The sequence below is a fragment of the Myotis brandtii genome, unplaced genomic scaffold (assembly GCF_000412655.1).
Source record: "Myotis brandtii unplaced genomic scaffold, ASM41265v1 scaffold115, whole genome shotgun sequence".
Classification (NCBI taxonomy): Eukaryota; Metazoa; Chordata; class Mammalia; order Chiroptera; family Vespertilionidae; genus Myotis; species Myotis brandtii.
In genome coordinates this window covers 8,824,054-8,841,595 of record NW_005353967.1, presented here as the reverse complement: position 1 = coordinate 8,841,595, position 17,542 = coordinate 8,824,054, and the positions used below count along the sequence as shown (strand labels likewise).

Sequence of the window (17,542 nt, the reverse complement as noted above, 5' to 3'; positions counted from 1 at the left end):
CTATAATTGAAACTTTGTAGCCTTGAGCGGAGCTCAGGGCCGGCAGGGCAGTCAGGAAGCTTGGCTTCCTCCATTGCTGGGGGCATCCCAAGCCTCCTGCTCGCTCCAGCACCGTGGCCCCCGCCATCTTAGTTGGGTTAATTTGCATATTTGCTCCTGATTGGCTGGTGGGCGTGGCTGGTGGGCATGGCTTGTGGGTGTAGCAGAGGTATAGTCAATTTGCATGTTTCTCTTTTATTAGATTAGACTAGAGGCCCAGTGCATGAAATTCTGGCACTGGTACTCCCTCCCTTCCCCTGGCTGGCCCTGCCCCCTGATTGAACTCCCAGACGACCTCTCGGTCAAGGGGACAATTTACACAATACACTTTTATTATATAGGATGACTTTTATTTTTATTCCTCTTCTTTATTACATTAGCACCTTATATTAATTTTTAAATTGTATGTAAAAGGTGGGTTATGCTATCAATAAATTTCACCTCAAGAAAATAAAATGGGAGTGATCAAATAAGTTTTAATGAAAAGAGCTGTGTGTCTGATAGAGTTGAGAATGCTGCTCCAAGGTCCTGAGAATTTGATAATAGGGTGTCATGGACTTTGGAGTACCTAAATGAGAGTAAGGTGTCAGAGTCAAATTTCTCTGAACTTGGCCATTTATAAACGCAAATGACTCCTAAATCTATATTTCCAGCTACCTGTCTTAATGTCAGAGCCCACTAGGTATATAGCTCTGCTTTCCACATGCACATTTGCCAGATCACAGAGTAAGTGTCCTGCTGTCTGCTACAGGGTCAGGCCGCACTCACTTATTCTACAAATGTTTTTTTGATCCCCTTCTTTGTGCCATGCGATGTCACAGGGCTATGAGTAATAAAATGACAGGAGAGCTGGTAGGAGAGCTCAGAGGCCCACATGTAACTGTACAAAGAGTTAGAAAGTGATAAGCTAACTGAGAGAGGTACAGATAATTCTACACACGATTAAGAGTGTGAGAGGGACAGAGATCACTTCCACATAGAAAAATTATTGAGAGGTCATCAAAAGTCAGCTGAGCCTCTACACTGCCCAGAAACCCATGGTTTCTCTCAGCAGCTCTCTGTTCTCTGATGCAGCTATTTTAACTTTCTATACTCCCCTCAAACCTGAGTGGCTATCCCTGCTCCCATCCCCAAACCTCATCAGTTGATCTTCCTTTTTCTCAAAGTAAAATAAATCTCCAAATTACCATCATTTCTCCCTGTGTTCTCACTGGTCCACATCTCCTTCTCTCCTCCTGTTACTGGGGCAGGGCTGTCCCCCCTTCTGAGGTAGTCTGCTCAGCATCCCATCCCTGCTTTCCCCCATCCTCAGACATTTCCACTACATCGATCATTCCCACCGTCTCCTGTAAGGTCAATTTCTCCCTCTCTCCTGGAACCTTCACATTAATCTTTAAACATGCTTTAGTGTCTCTCAGTATTATTTTTCAACCATCTACTGGCCTCTCCTCTCCTTCTCAACCAAACTTCTTTAAAAACAAAATGTGTCTGCACTCTTTCTCTCCACCTTCTCAACACCTACTTACTCTTTGAACCACTGCAACCAGCTTCTGACCTCACCACCCACAGAAGCCCTTCTTACCAGTATCACCAACTATCTGCTTGTTTAATAACACCAACAAACTCTTCTCTGTCTTCATCTCATTTGCACTTTCAGTAGCATTTGACGCAGCCTCTTCCTTTGATTTTCATGACACACTCCACTGTGGTCATATCCCCTACCTCTCAGGCCTCTCCTTCTCAGCCTTTGCTATGGGTTTCTCATCTCTCAAATGCTGGTGTTCTTTAGAGTTCAGCCCAAGGTCTTCCTTACTCTCAATAAACACTTTCTCTGGGCTAGGCCAATTATATCCTTTAATGACTCCTAAATCTATATCTCCAACCAAGTTCTCCCTCTTGAACAGACTTCCAGATAAATCCTTCTGGATGTCCCAAAGGTATCTCAAACTCAGACTAACTTAATTCACTATCTCCCACCCCACCTGGCACCATGTTTTACCCATTTATCGAGGCTTGACACTGTGACATTATTCTTGACTTCCTAAATCCCCACACCAAATGAGTCACCCTCAAATCCATGCTTCATCCTACAGCCAGAGTCATCTAACATGTGAACATGATTGCTTCACCATTCTGCTTAAAACACACTCATGGCTCCCTCATTGTCTTCAGGGTCAACTTCAGCCACAGTGAACTTCTCTTATTGCTTCACTTCCTTCTCATTCATCCTCCAGACTCAGACCAGTTTGATCTTTTTAAAATATAAACTTAGTCCAATGTAAGTTTAAAATATAAGTTTACCCTCATTTTCACAGCTTCCAGAAGCTCTGGTGGACCCACCCTCCCCCTATACCAATAGGCCAAACCAATAACATCTTAATGTAAAAAGTTCTGTTAGAAAAAACATGGAGCATTCAGAATAACTGGGATATTATTCAGAATGGCTGGAGCACAAAGTGTCCTCCAGGGAGGGGCTAGAGATGAGCTGGAGAGATGCACTGAGCCAGACCAGGAAGGGCCTTTTATGCCAAAATAAATTTAAACTCATCCCAGGAGCAATGGGGAAATTCTTTGCAAAGTTCTGAGCAGGTGAAGGGTTTTGTATAGCAGTCACTTGTTGCCCCAGGTCACCTCGCCTCAGCTATGCTGGGGAAGTTGATGCTCATAGGCTCTCCTTGAGAGAGTCAAGCCTTCAACGTGAACTATCTCTAGCTTACGCCACGTACATTTTCACCTTCTGCCTCAGGGACTTCTCAACAACAAAAACTGACCCAAGATGTGGAAACGTGCACCGCCACCACCCTAACTCCCAACAGCTTCAGGGCAAGAAAGAAGAAGGAGATAAGGCTGAGTCCATTGTTCAAGCCTGGTGCCTGAGAAGATGAAGGTGTGGTCTACAGAAACAGAGAGGGGGACAGAGGCTGTTTGACATCAGAAAGTCAATGAGCCAAAGAAACAGGAGGCAGAGAACCAAGTCATAAGGAGAGAAGTGGAAGTAATTCCAGAAGTTTGACCTGCAGGATAGAAAACTGTGGGAGGACATAAGGTATTTATGTTTATATATAAACTAGAGGCCCAGTGCACAAAATTTGTGCACAGGGAGAGGGGTGTCCCCTCAGCCCAGCCTGCACTCTCTCCAATCCAGGACCCCTCAGGGGATGTCCGACTGCCGGGATCGGGGCCTAAACCTGCAGTTGGACATCCCTCTCACAATCCAGGACTGCTGGCTCCTAACTGCTCACCTGCCTGCCTGTCTGATCGCCCCTAAATGGCCCCCCTGCCAGCCTGATCACCCCCAACTTCCCTCCCTGCCAGCCTGGTCGTCCTCAACTGCCCCCCGCCTGCTGGCCTGGTTGCCCCTCACTGCCCCTCCTGCTGGCCTGGTTGCCCCCAACTGCCTCTCTACCAGCCTGGTCACCCCATGCAGCCTGCTGTTCAGTCGTTTGGTCATCCCTCACTAACCCCCCTGCCGGCCTGGTCACCCCAGGCAGCCTACTGGTCGTTACTGTTACTGTGACGGCATCCCAGACAATTTGCATATTCCTCTATTATTAGTATAGTTATCTGTCAGGAAATAGCATCTAAAAAAGGGAGTTGTCTAGAAAAGGAAGGATTATAAGCAAAGGGCAGAAAACCTCAAGAAGACAGATTGTGGCTCCATCCATGAAAGTACTTTCTAACCCCTGAATCAACTGCAAGGGAAGGAGCGGGCTCTCCCTGGGATGGCTCAAACAGGATGTCCAGGAGGCTGTAGATCAAATTTCTAATTCCAACGGCAGGTTGAACTAAGCAAGGTTAGATCCAGCTCTGAAAGTCTAGAGTTCTGTGCTCCAACCTCCACCTCCCTCCCTCTCATTCCTGACATTCACAACTTCACATTGGTGATGCAGCCTCACCATGGTTTTGCCTCAGAAATAACTTTGAGCAAGACTTGGGAAGAGGTAATGTTTGCCCTAGGTGCTCTCCACCTGGGGACCTTATCTCACCCATTGCTGCCTCCTCACCAGGTCAGGTGCCACCTGGTACAACTGGTTAAGTAGGCCTTCTAGCACCCCCTCAACCACACCTTGCACATGTCCACCTATTCACGTAAGGCTTCCCTTATCCAGAAATCTTCATGAATCTTTTTAGACAGTGGTTCCAGGAAAGAGCAAAGACTGTCTCTACCTTTTGGGTTAGGCAGTTTTGCCCAGCAGTATGTCCTTTTTTGACCTTCTCTGGACAAGGAGGGGGAGCTTTGATATACATATTTGTTCAGGAGAGCAATCCACACAGAAATCTATCTGTCTTAAGCATCAAATTGACAAATTCATGATCCAATCTTTTGGGAGAAACATTTCTTTGAACAAGTTCTAAGCAAAGGGAAATTATTCCAGGTCCCTCATTCAATAAATATTTTGTTAAACACAATGAACAGTGTAGTGAACTAGACACTAAGGGTGCCGCAAGAAATAAAAAAGAAATGTCAAATGTATCCCTTGCCCTTCGAATTGCACTGGGAAGAAGAGACAACCCCCATAGGAAGCCAAGTGATAACACAGGCATATGGCTCTGTGAGGGCCATATGGCTGCACAAGCCCAGTGGCCCTGAAACCCTAGTGTGCTTGAGAATCCCTGGGGAGTGGAGTCAGTAAAAACGCAGATCCCTGGCTCTACCCGGCGTGTTAAAGTCTCGGTCTCTAGTGAGTCTGAGAAATCTGCATTTTAAATAAGCTTTTAAATAATTTTGATGTGGGTGGTCCACAGGCCATCTTTGACGAACACTGGTCCAGCCAACAGCTTTCTATAGAAGATGAGAGGAAAGAAGCCCAGTGGGCAGGCCCAGGAAGGGAGCTATTTTTGTTTAAACCTTAAGAAGCTGATGAGGAATCCTTTTCATCCCTCCTCTGCACAGTGGAGAGTTTTGAAGGAGAGCCAGTACCTCGCCATTATCTGGAGAATGCAGTTGGCGCTCGGAATAAAAAGGGGCACGTACAGCCGGGTCTAGAGTTGAGGAAACGAGCTTATCTGCATCTGAGTCCAGGGCAGTCTGAGGCTGGAAGGTGGTGTTATGACTCACTGAAGCTTTCACATCTATTGTTTCTCTTTTCCTGGGTGGCTTTGCCAAGGACCTCATAGATATCATTATTTTCAGATTACTGTTATTACACGCATTCTTCTTGAAAAAAAAATACCACTTAGCTTTTATCTCCATAGAGGGAGGACCAAGTTTCAGTTGTTTTCTTATCTTATATGTAAAACAATCAGAGCACTGCCCCGCTGGCTCTCTTATTTGTGGGTGTGGTGGAGAGCAAGAGACCAGAGGGAGAGAGGGAACTGTGGGGAAGCCCTCCAGTCTCCTCCAGCCCTTCCCGGAAAGCCATTCACTCTTTCACAACTTTTGTAGAGCACCTACTATGCTCCAGGCACTATCCTAAGACTGGGGCTTCCATTCCAGATGAGGGAGACATCATTAATAAATGAACAAATATGTAAACTGGAAAATAACAGCAGTAATAAGTGCTGTGAGGATTTTGGTAAGCCAGTGACATCATAGAGATTAGACTGGGAGGCCAGGGAGGAGGTGAGGGGAGCAGCAGTAGGGAGACCTGGAAAAAGAATACTCCAGGTGCCTTAGGGAGGGAATGGGCCATTCAACAAACAGAAAGATGGTCAATGTGGCTCCAGCCAAAACCAGATCAGAGCATAAAAGTAATACAGAGAATTTGGAGAGGACCCAGAGGTTCAGCCTCAGATGGGAAGAAATAGAAGCTAAAGCCTTGGTTTGACTTAACAGTTTCCCTCGAGACCCAGTGGACAGAGTGGTACCCAGTTCCCTGTGGACATGGCAGAAAGTGAGCTCAAGCTGCATTATGAGCAAATAAAGTCTGATATGAAGAAAAGGAGTTTCTGCAATTTAGCAGGCATGAGTGATGGATGAGTAACACTATCCAGAAACTGACAGGCTGTGAAGCAGGCCGCTACCTCCAGGTCATTTCGGCCTGGAATTTCCGGCCCAGTGAGAGCAGTCATGGCTTTCTCCCACAGTGGGTTTCAGAACAGAAGCCAAAGAGAGATATCAGCAAGCTTTCTGAAAGCCATGAAATGATGGGATTTTTATACGCTGTGACTGCACCGGGCTTTGCATCTCTGTACTTGTACGTATTTATCAAACCAGTTGAGGATCACTGGTGGGTGGCACTTCAATGAGGGGATTGCAAACTAAATCCAAAGAATTTTTATGGAAAATGATATTTCATTCAACACTTATGCTTGTTCTGCTGACTCAGGATCTGACTTTTAAAAGGGGCCTTTCGTAGAGGTCAAGGTGAGACCTTGCCTGCTTTGCTTTGCTGTAATACGGTGGCTGGATAAACACAGGATGCCCAGTTAAACTTAAATTTCAGAAAAAGAAAAAATAATTTCAGTAAAAGTATGTCCTATGCAATGTTTGGGATATACATATACAAAAAATTATTCAGTGTTTTTTTCTGAAATTCAAATGAATTGAGTGTCCTTTATTTTCATTTGCTAAATCTGGCAACCGTCCTCTGTCAAAGTGTATGAACCAAGCTCCCCTTGGTTCTTATCCAGCATTGAGCCCCCCACGGGGCTTCTCAGAGTAGAATTTGCTTCTACCCTACATACTGGGAGCATATGGGATCTGGTCTCTGGACCCTCTCTCACCCCATTCACAAGCCCTCGGTCTGGGAGCATATCCCCCACAGCCCTCCGGGGGACTGGCTGGCCTGACATGGGAATGATTAGACAAGGCCAGACTCAAAGACCACCCTCTGTTTTATGACAAAAGGGCCCCAGAGTATGGCCCTTGCTTAGCCTGACTGCACTTCCCAATGTCTATCCTAAAGACTGTGTGTGTCTCAGTTTTTCTGAAGGGCCATTCTACTCAAAACATTTCTGAGCCTCCACTCCTGAGCTATAACTTTAAGCCCTAAGAAAAGGATTCCCTACATCCAAATGCTCCAAGGGGCCCCTAAATAATGATCCGATCCCAGGGATGTCCCTCAGGCCAGGCCTTCTAACCGGGCCCTCACCCTGCACTCAGCAGCTCCCTGGGTGCAGGTGCTCTTGCATATTCACCAGACTCACCCTTCTCTTGCCCAGAACCTCGGTAACCTGAGGCCAGGCCTGGGCCGCATGCCCTGGGCACCAGTGGCTATGGGCCCGGGTATTACTGCTGGGATTTGCTCTGGCCTCTGAAATACGCTGCCTCAGCTGGCCTGACTCCCCAGACCCTGCCAGCCTGCTCTGCCCAGAGAGACCAGACAGTAAGACCATTCAGCCATCGCTTGGGACCATGAGTTCTATACTCTGGTCACACAGTATACAAACAATGCTTCCCCCTTGTCCCCCAAAAGTCCCTTAGACAAGTTCAACCCCCTTGCACTAGCAGTTCAGAGCATTCTGACCAAGTGTGTTTCCCTGACCGCCCCGTGGCCTTCACTGCCCGGACACCATGACGTGGAAGCCCAGCAGGACACTCGGGTTGGCAGCGTGCAGCATCCTCTCCTTAAAATCCCTACCCAGCTCTAAGGGCCAAGCTGTCCCACCCAATTGCCTGCCCTCCTGTGACTATCGTCCCTCTCACAGTTTTGGGATCTGGTCTCCGGACCCTCTCTCACCCACTCACTAGCCACATCTGCATGAGGGATCCTGGGGCCACTGCACTACGGTTTGACAGAGGAACGATCAAAGGTCTTTTGCCACCTTATCATCTTGAAAAAGCATGAACCTACCAAGTTTAGGGCCTGAAGCCTATTCCAAACAGGCAGCGCCTCTCCCTGCCCCGTTTCTCTCGCAGAATCCTAGGGACCTGTCTCCCCAGCTCGGCAGCGCAGACAGACTGTCGTTCCCCGTTCCCCATGTTATTTTCTCAGGCTGAAGCTGCAGTTCCCGATCCGGCCCTTGCATATTATTTCATTGTTTATCTTGACATACAGGTTTGTCCCAGAGGGGAATGCTTAAAAAGTGGTGTGGCATCCCTGGATACAGAGAAATGCAGCTTTAACTTAGCGGCCCCCCTCCTGCCAGACTCCTCCCAATTATTCTGCAGGCTTCTCTGCCCCGAGGGCAGTTTGCAGCTCCAGGGCACTGGAATTGGCTTTTAAAAAATTCCTTCCTCTCTGTGCCCCATGTGAGGGGGCATTGTGTGCTCTCTAAATAATAAGACTGGCTTTGTGTGACCCAACTGGACAGGGCCCTGGAGAGATTTTTCAGTTGCAGAGAGAACAGTCAGCTGCACCCCAGGAAACCAAGAAGTTTCCAGACCAAAAGGAAAAGTCCATGACAGCAAGATTTCTTTTTTCCTCCTTTAAATTGTATTGTGAGCTAATTCCTCTCTCCCACTAGTGTTTAGGGTAATTGGGTAAAAGTGTAGCAGAAGAATCCAAGTTTATATTTTGGATCCAACAAATAATAGCATTTAATCAGGTGCCCCCCCGCCCCCCCCACTCCATCCATTGCTAACAAAAAGTCAACAAATCATTTCAGAGCTCTTATTATATGCAAGGCATTGCCATCGATCAAGGTAATTATTTATTACATTTATTGATTTCCTATTTGAGATCCCACACTAGCTAGAAGTTAAAGGGTTAGAAAGAGGTAGAAGTCAGAGTGCCTGACCTCCAGCTCGCAACAAACCACTCAGGAGAAAACACTGACCAGAAGTGATCACCTCCGCTGTGCCAGGCACGGGCCTGGAGATTTACATACATATATTACCTCATTCAGTCACCTCAGTAATCCTGTGAGGAAGACAGCAAGTGTCTCCATTTTATAGATGTGGAAACTGATATCCACAGAAAATATTTGTGGTAGGCAGACGAATGCCTCCTCTCCCCCTGTACCCCTCCCCCGCCACACAAAGATGTACATGTCCTAATCCTTGTGAATATGTTCCCTCAAATGGCAAAAGGGACTTTGCAGAAGTGACTAAATTGAGGCTCTTGAGATGGAGGTTCTCCTGGACTATCTAGGAGGGCCCAATGTAATCTCAAGGGTCCTTGTAAGATGTAGGAAAGTCAGAGACAGATCAACAGACATGTGACAAGCGAAACAGAGTTTGGACTGATGTGGGGCCACAAGCTAAGGAATGCAGGCAGCCTCTGGAAGCTAGAAAAGGCAAGGAAATGGATTCTCCCCTGACGATACCAGCCTCACTGACTCAACCGACGAATGAACAGCAGAACCGTAAGGTAACAGACATGTGTTGTTTTAAGGCACTAAGTTTGTGGTCACTTGAGCAGCAATAAAAAATTAATACTGTTTGCTTTTCCAGTCCTGCCCTAACTGCATTCCAGAGCTGGCCAGAGAAGGTTACTGCACACTGGTAGAGCCAGGCAGGGCTGCCATGTTGCCTAACTGGCCCCTGGAGTTTTGCAAAGTAGGGACCCACAGCAGGATTCACACCAAGTAAATGTGTCTTTAAAGTCCATGTCCTCTTTTCTTTGCTGATCTGTTCCTTAAAGATAAAATTTAGAGGCAGAGGCAAAATGACTGAAATATTCCATAATAACGTGGCATGCTTAATGAATGAGTAAGGAGTCCAGGAAATAAGTGAGTTCCAAGAGTCACTGGTGTGTGCTGCAGTGATCAGAGAAGATTTGGCAGAGGAGATACGGCTTAACCTGGGCCCTACTGGATGGGCACAATGCAGGTAACACCAGAGACAAGCAGAAGGCATGGTAGATGGGGGATGGTCTGATCTAAGAAATGCTACTAGAAACAGAAAGAATAAACCAGTCTTACCACCCTTTATCCCCCCCTCCTACCCTCACCTCATCCTCTGCTCTGGATTCCATGAAATCTTCCAACCAAAGTCTTGGCAAAGGCCTTGGACAATATCCTGTGGTCTCCCCTACCTCACAGATGACTAATCTTGATCCAAAGAGGTATAATTTGTTTTCCTTGCTGATCAAGTCTCCCAGTCCAATGCTCCCCAGCAATGCAAAACAAAGTGTTTTGAGTTCTTCAAAGCGAACCAGCACATTCTTCGTGCGTGTGAGTGAACAGTTTGATTCAGCATGTACAAATGAGAACAATTTGGGTTGGAATTCCAGACTTTGACCTAGGTAAGGCAATGTTATTAAATACAAGTACAGTGAGTTCAGAAATATACTTTTAAGCCACTTTTAATTTATAATTGAGTAAATTGTGAGAGGTAGCATATAATAAAGATGATCCTGGGGCAGAAAACCCAATCTCTAGTCCTGAGTTCTCTTGTCACCTGCAACATGACATTGAGCAGACTCTGTTACATCTTCTGTGAAATGAGAACTTGGTCTTAAGATTCTCTTAATCATTTAAGATGTTTTGGGCCATAGGCAACAGAAATCCTGATTCAAACTGGTTTAAATATTAAGAAACTGTATTATCCTGCAAAAGAGAAAGCTGAGTAGCAGGGCAGCTTAGGGTTTGTATTAGTCAAGATTCTCCAGAAACAGAACCAAAGGAAGAGATATTTAAAGTGATTTATTATGAGAAATTGACTCACATGATTATGGAGGCTGAGAAATCCTATGATCTGATGTCTGCAAGCTGGAGTCCCAGAAAAGCTGGTGGTATAGTTCCAGTCCAAAAAGGGGAGCCAGCGGTGTAAGTACCAGTCTGAATCTGAAGAACCAGGAGCACCAGTGCCTGGGGGCAGGGAAAGACAGATGTCCCAGCTCAAGCAAGAGAGCAAATTCACCCTTCCTCTACCTGTTTGTTCTACTTGGTGAGTCTACAGAGTCAAATGCTAATCTCTCAGAGAAACACCCTCAAAGACACACTCAGAAATAATGTTTTATCAGCTACCTAGGCATCCCTTAGCTCAGGGGTCCTCAAACTTTTTAAACTGGGGGCCAGTTCACTGTCACTCAGACCGTTGGAGGGCCGGACTATAGTTTTAAAAAAACAAAACTATGAACAAATTTCTATGCACACTGCACATACCTTATTTTGAAGTAAAAAAACAAAACGGGAACAAATACAATATTTGTATTTGCATGTGGCCCGCAGGCCGTAGTTTGAGGACCCCTGCTTAGCTAGTCAAGTTGACACATAAAATTAACCATTACAGGGGTTGATCAATGATATCATCCAAAACCTAGGTTTTTCTGTCTTCCTCTCTCTTCTTGTCATCCTGAGTATACCCTTCATCCTATGCTGGTAGGAAAATGACTGCTGTAATCCTGAACATTACGGTTAGACACAGCATCCAGGAAAAGGAGAGAGAATCCCCCAGAACAGCGGTCGCCAGCCAGTGGTCCATAGACGACTGGTGGTCCGTGAGGTCCAAAAGGTTGGCGACCGCTGGTTTAAGGAAACCTTTGGAGCAGCGGTCACCAACCGGTGGTCTGCGGACCACTGGTGGTCTGTGAGATCCGAAAGGTTGGTGACCGCTGCCCCAGAAGACTTCCCTCACATAGCACTGGCCATCACTGAGTTACACATGCCATTCCTGAACCAATCACTGGAAAGGAGACGGGGCGGGAGGAGGGGGAGGGCGGGCATCATTTCAGCGTCTCCAGAGGGAACACTGAACAAAATTGTGATTCTGTGTAAAAGAAAAATAGAGGAAATTGCAGCTGGATCCGAAATTCATGTAATCTCTATTCCCTCAGAGATCCCTTCTTCTAGCTCTACAAATCCATAAATTTAAAAAGTCATTGATTACCTGATACAGTTAAACCAAGCATGTCAAACTTGCGACCCAGCCAATATAACAGTATATAAGGAACGTTTTAATAAAAATTTCGTAACTTAATTTTTACAATATCTTATTATACATAATTATTAATAACAAACTACAACATTCACTAATGACTGATGACTGTAATCGTGTTGCCTTCATTTCCCTTACACACCTTACGTGCAGGCGTACCATTTCTCTCCACTAATACTAGCAGCGATTATTTCAGCAGCCAATTGCCACGTCATTAGTCTTGTACTGACTTGTTTGGTGTGCGCAACAGGAAATATTTCACTTTCGGAGAACAAGAAAAATAGGTTTATTTGCATTACGCTTATTAATTTGTGTAGTTATTCAGTGTCTGGTCAGTTAATGTTCAAGAAAAATATTAAATGTTTATTAAAATGTTCTATTATTTTATGTTAACGATTACTCATTTCTTTCAGCCCTTTGTATTCAGCATGCCTCTATCGAAATAACCCTATGTTTCAATGAAAATTGAAGCTTTTTTTTTTTTGCGGCCCACATAAACTTAAACCTTGTTTATTTGGCCCATGTTAGCCTTTGAGTTTGACATGCTTGCTTTAAACCCAGGCTGCCAATCTACATGCCGACCCAGAACCAAGTGCTGCGTTCTTTACCAGAAGATACTTTCATGCAGCATCTTCTCTAGGGGATCCTGACCACACCACACCAAGACATCTATTCCCATTGCGTCCGCTCTGCCTAACTGCTCTCCAGCATTGATCCTGGAAGAGGCCTGGGAATGTGTAGGTGAATGAGAGAAAAGTTTTGCTATTAATTTATGCAAGTTACATGAAAATCAGCCAGCCAACCTCCCTGTTTTCTACCCTCAGACAATCCAAAAAAATCTGGTGACATTACACAGTGAGGGGTTGAGGGTGGATGGGGATGTTACATTTTCTTAAAAGAAAATTCAAATTGGCTATTAGAGTTATTGACCTAACATTGACCATTGGCAGGTAATATTTGTTTAAATTCACTTCCAGATCATTTGAATGAGGAATAACATTTTTCCGTAGTGTAGACCAGGCTCCTAGAATTATTTCTAAAAGCTACAATGACTATTGTAAAGAAAGGAGTAAACAGACAGACATTTGATGAGAAATTTTATACTTCTTGTGAGTCTTTTTTTTTTTAGGGGCTCAGTGTGTTTGCTCCATTCCAATTACTTGTCTCTTTCTTCTCTGGCTGGATTAGTAACTATTCAATTCAACCGAAGCATAGAACAATGTCACTAAAATGATTGTTCTTCTCCCAGCAGGATACTTAGGTTTTGACTGAGTAATCAAACTCTGTAAGAAATTTCACCAAGATATTTATTATACCAAGTAATGGGAAAAGGAGTTATGTTTTGTTACATAATATATTGTAACTACTAGAAGAAAGAGACAAAAAAAAAACCTTCCTTAAACATGAAAGTCACACGTAGGTGGTAATAAATTATGTCCCCATCTCACAACAGTTTTACCACGACCATGAGAATAAGAAGCATATAAAATAGTAAAGTATATTTGAATGAATGAAAGAATAGAGCATTTTTCAAGTTCTAATTTTTCTACCAAATTGTTGCTGGTGGTTGTTGAACTATGGGGAAGGCATTCTATTCCTGTTATAAGACTTTAATTCATCATATAAAAGTGAGCCTAGACAGCACGTTGAGGTGAATTCCATGAGACCTGCAATAATAATTCGTTCTTCCCATTGAACCTCTAAGCAGATCTACTCACAGATGTTACCTGCCTCACATGGGGTTCATTTCCACTGTTCCTCCTTGGTGGAGATGCTGATAAGCACTGTAAGGGCCCAAACAAAGAGAAGTAAGAGAGAAGAACCAGGAAATAAAAAAGACCCAGAATCACCTACAAACTGAATAATTAGTATTCGATAAGCAGTGGGTCTAACAGGAACCAAATTAGAGAATAAGTGGTATGCGTCCGTTTTCTTTCCGATGCTCATTTCAGGTCCCGGGTTGATTCCACCTCCCATGCTGTCTCAGCAAAGGGAATAAAGCACATTAATTTGGTGGAGACTTCTTATTTAGTGTCTTTGAGATCACATATAGCATTGATTTTTGTACCTTTCACTTTCCTGCTTGAGGTTTTTCCTTGGGTGGAAGGCATCTTTTAAAGCCTTTGGTTTTCACACTCCCAGGATCTATGCATTAGTCACAGTTGTTTGGGGGGCGAGCGGGGTGGGGGGGTGCAGGTCAAATAACTTTAAAATCAAAACCTAAACCTAAACCAATGGCTTCTTCATTTCAAGAAAATGCAAGGACGTGTAGGTTTCCTGCAGTGATGGGGTTTGGCCTGAATGATAAGGGATCTCAGAGTCAGTGAGCTGGAGTTCAGGCCTGGGAGCTAGGCATCATGGGCTCTCTGCTCAATTTCAACTCCAAGTCAATTGACTGTGTGATCTTTCAGCCAAGCGTTCCCTCCAGGATGTGCTAAAAAGATAAACGCCTGAGAGAACTGTAGGCAGACTGACCACATTCTGCAAGTGTGGCCTTTGAACTACCAAGTGTATCAATTCACCTGAAGACTTGTTAAAAATGCAGTTTCCTAAACCCCATCCCTGACACTTCCAGGTCAGCCCTGGAATCTGTTTTTTCAATAGGCTTCTCAGGCCATTTTTATGCTCATTGAAATATGAGGACCACCTCTAGACTCCTGGGACTCACACGTGGTCAAGACCAACAGTATCAGCAGCATCTGGGAGCTTGTTAGAAATGCAGGTTCTCGGGCTCCATCTCAGACCTCCTGAATCAGAACCTGCATTTTAACAAGATCCCCGGAGAATTCCTTAGAGTTTGAGAAACACATTCCTAGAATAGTTTTGTCTTGTAACCTAGTTGTCAGTGGCTGGGAAGAGAGGTAATACAGCATTGCAAAAAGGGGCTTCTTCTTACCTCTAAACTACATGTCAGAGTCACTAAGGAGTTTTTAGCAATACCGACCGACATCTCAGCCCTGCTATAGGCCAATTTAATTCCGCTTCCTAGAAGTGGTACCTGGACATCGGTGTTATTAAGAGTTCCTCAGCTCACTCTGCTGTGCAGCCAGAATTGAGAACTACTGTTCTATTGGAGCAAATTCAGAATCAAAGCTTAAAGCCCTAAGTACAGAGCAACAAGCTGAGTCTCACTGCCCTGAAAAGCAATCAGGCATTTGCCTAGTAGCAAGGGATTCCTAAAATATTTTCCTTCTTCTAAGAAGAGGCAGCTTTGGCCTTTTGAATGGCTACTCATTGTCCATGCCTCATAAAAATATGCCGGGCCTCCACTGCCCGGAGCTCAAGAGCAGCATTCCCATTCCCTTTGTTAGTCAAGGCCGCGCTCTGGGCATCCTCGCGATGGGAAATGGCTCCTTCTGAGGCAGCATTTCTCTTGGCTTTCTCTGCCCCTGGGATTTGTGATTCTGGACAAGGCATATGCCTTCTCACCATGTCATTTTCCTCATTTGCCGGGGGAAAACACAGTGTCTATTGAGTGCTTTGGTTAAGCTGACTGGTGCCCCTGGCCCCAGTCCAGTGACTACTTGTCTTTGTAGCAGTCCTCAGCTGGGGGTGAGCCAGGAGGGAGATGGCTGCCCACTTAGAAGCACCCCGCCCCCCTCCCCTTGCTCTCTATTGGTGAGTCCTCCAAATGCCGGCTTGTTCTGCTGATTCTCTTCAACCCAGACAGGCCCATCAGAAAGCCGTGGAACAGGTTTGAGAACAAAAATGCTACTAGATTCCTTTGAAATAACTGAGTTTAGTTTCAGTCCAGATTCTGGTGGATCCAGGCTGTAGGAATATAAGCCTTTTTTCCTCCTAGGTAACCCTCCTAATTGGTATGGATAAATTCTCTTGAACTCAAACTGCAATTATAGCACATGGCCTCATTTGCCTTTATTTCTATAATTACTGATAGTTTGTATTTCTTTTTAACATCCCCATATCAGATGCACTTGCATTTATCTTCTCCATCGTTTCTCTACCTGCTGCTGCTAGTATTGAGAGCTTGCTACATACCAAACATATTGCCATGTTATCCTCACATCCATCTTCAGAGTTAGGTGCTTTTAGTATACCCATTTTACAGATACAAAATTGAGGGTTAGATAAGTTAAGTAACTTGCCCCAGGTCCCACAGGGTGAGAGTGGCAGAAACTGGACTTCATCCAGATCTATGTGATTCCGATCACATATGGCTACAAATGGGTCCTGTCCCTGAGTTAGAATGTTTCTGTGCTTCCTGGAGATAGGACCTCTGCCACCAGACCTTCCCTTTGCTCTGCTCCTTTAGGAACTGGCTGTAGTGTGTGTCAGAGTCAAAAGGGATTAGAACCAAAAATGAGGGTAGGGAGAGTGGGCTGGGAGAAGACTTAGATTCTTATTTTATACCATATACCAAAATAAATTCCATATCACTTAAAGTTTTTAATAAAGCAAAGGAAGCACTAGAGGAATATATAGAGATAAATACAAAATCTTGAGGTAGGGAAGGACTTTATAAAAAAAAAACACACCAAAAGCAGAAGCTATACATTAAAATATTAAGAATTTCAATTACACAAAAATGTTCAGTGCAAATTTAAAAAGCAATTGATAAATTGAAGAAAAAAACTGCCAAACACAGGAGAATTGATTGAATGTATATAAAACACAAACCAGTAAGAAAAAGGTGAATACTCCAATTAAATAATAGGCAAAGATAAAAGAATAAAAAGAAGACTAATATTCATGATTGATGATGATGAATTCTGGCAACAGACTTCTGCATTCTCTGCAGGTGGGAGTATGAATTGACATAACCTTTCTAAAGGTCAATTTGACAAAATGTAGTAAAACTTTTTAAAAATGCAGAGCAGTTAACCCAGCTGTTTTGAGCAATGGATCTTAAGGAAATAATTAAAAACATGCATAGTGACCCAGCAGGAGACTGACCCCTGAATGGTGTGGACAGAAGCAAAAAAACAGCCACACTCTAAAAGCCCAGTAAAGGAGAGCTGAAACTAACACACTGCAAGACTGTATGCCCAACTACATTCATTGGAAAGATATTCACAACGTATTGTTTGAAAAGAAAAAGCCAGTTGTCCCATAGAATAACTGTGTTTGTACTCAAGACATACAAAAAAGGTCTGTCTCTAGGTAATGAAAGCAAGTTGGGTTTTTATTTTCTTCCTTTTGCATGTTTGCATTAATTCTACAATAAACATGCACTGCTTTTGTAATAAGAAAAAAAAAAAACAAAACAGAAGCGGTAAAAGAGGAATCACAGAGCCTCAGTCCTAGTCCCCAGTAAGGAGGGGCGGATGGAGTCATAGAATTGATCCACACCCTCTCCCGAGGGTAGCAGAGACCTGCCCCAGAGGGAGCTGAGACCTGCCCGGCCCCGGTTGGCCCCCTAGAGGCCTGCTCTTCCTAAATTCAAACTAACCTTCAGTCCCCTACCCTCCCCACCCTCCTCAGAGAAACCTGGGCGCCCAGTCCAGTCCATACCCCGCTGTGGGTGCGCAGGAAACTGGGGGCGTGGGCAGAGGCCGCCTGCGCCGGAGGGAGAAGGATGGGCACTCGTTTCGGTGCAGCCCCTCCTCTGGCCAAGCGCGGGTGTTCTTTTCCCGGAGTGGAGTTTCTCTCCTGTGGACCTGCCTGAAACCATCCTTCCGACTCTGCCCTGGGTTAAGACGCACTTGGGACAGAAGGTGGCTGCCTCCCTCTGCGAGTGCTGGCAGCCCCTGCGGCCTCGCAGCCCCCCTCGCGTCCGGGGCCCACCCCGAACACGCCTCAGATCGCCCCGCGGAGCAGGCAGGCCTGCTGACTGCGGGG

At 45.0% G+C, this 17,542-nt stretch overlaps 1 long non-coding RNA gene across 1 annotated transcript in view; it reads right to left on the bottom strand.

Moving 5' to 3' along the window:
• Window positions 1–13,530, bottom strand: part of LOC106723636 — a 20,526-nt gene extending 6,996 nt beyond the window's left edge. Inside the window, exons 1-2 of the long non-coding RNA XR_001359347.1 lie at window positions 13,471–13,530; window positions 10,532–10,674 (exon numbers count right to left, since the gene is read on the bottom strand). This is a non-coding gene — a long non-coding RNA (uncharacterized LOC106723636). The remainder of the gene's footprint in view (window positions 1–10,531; window positions 10,675–13,470) is intronic.
• Between the last annotated feature and the right edge of the window lie 4,012 nt (window positions 13,531–17,542).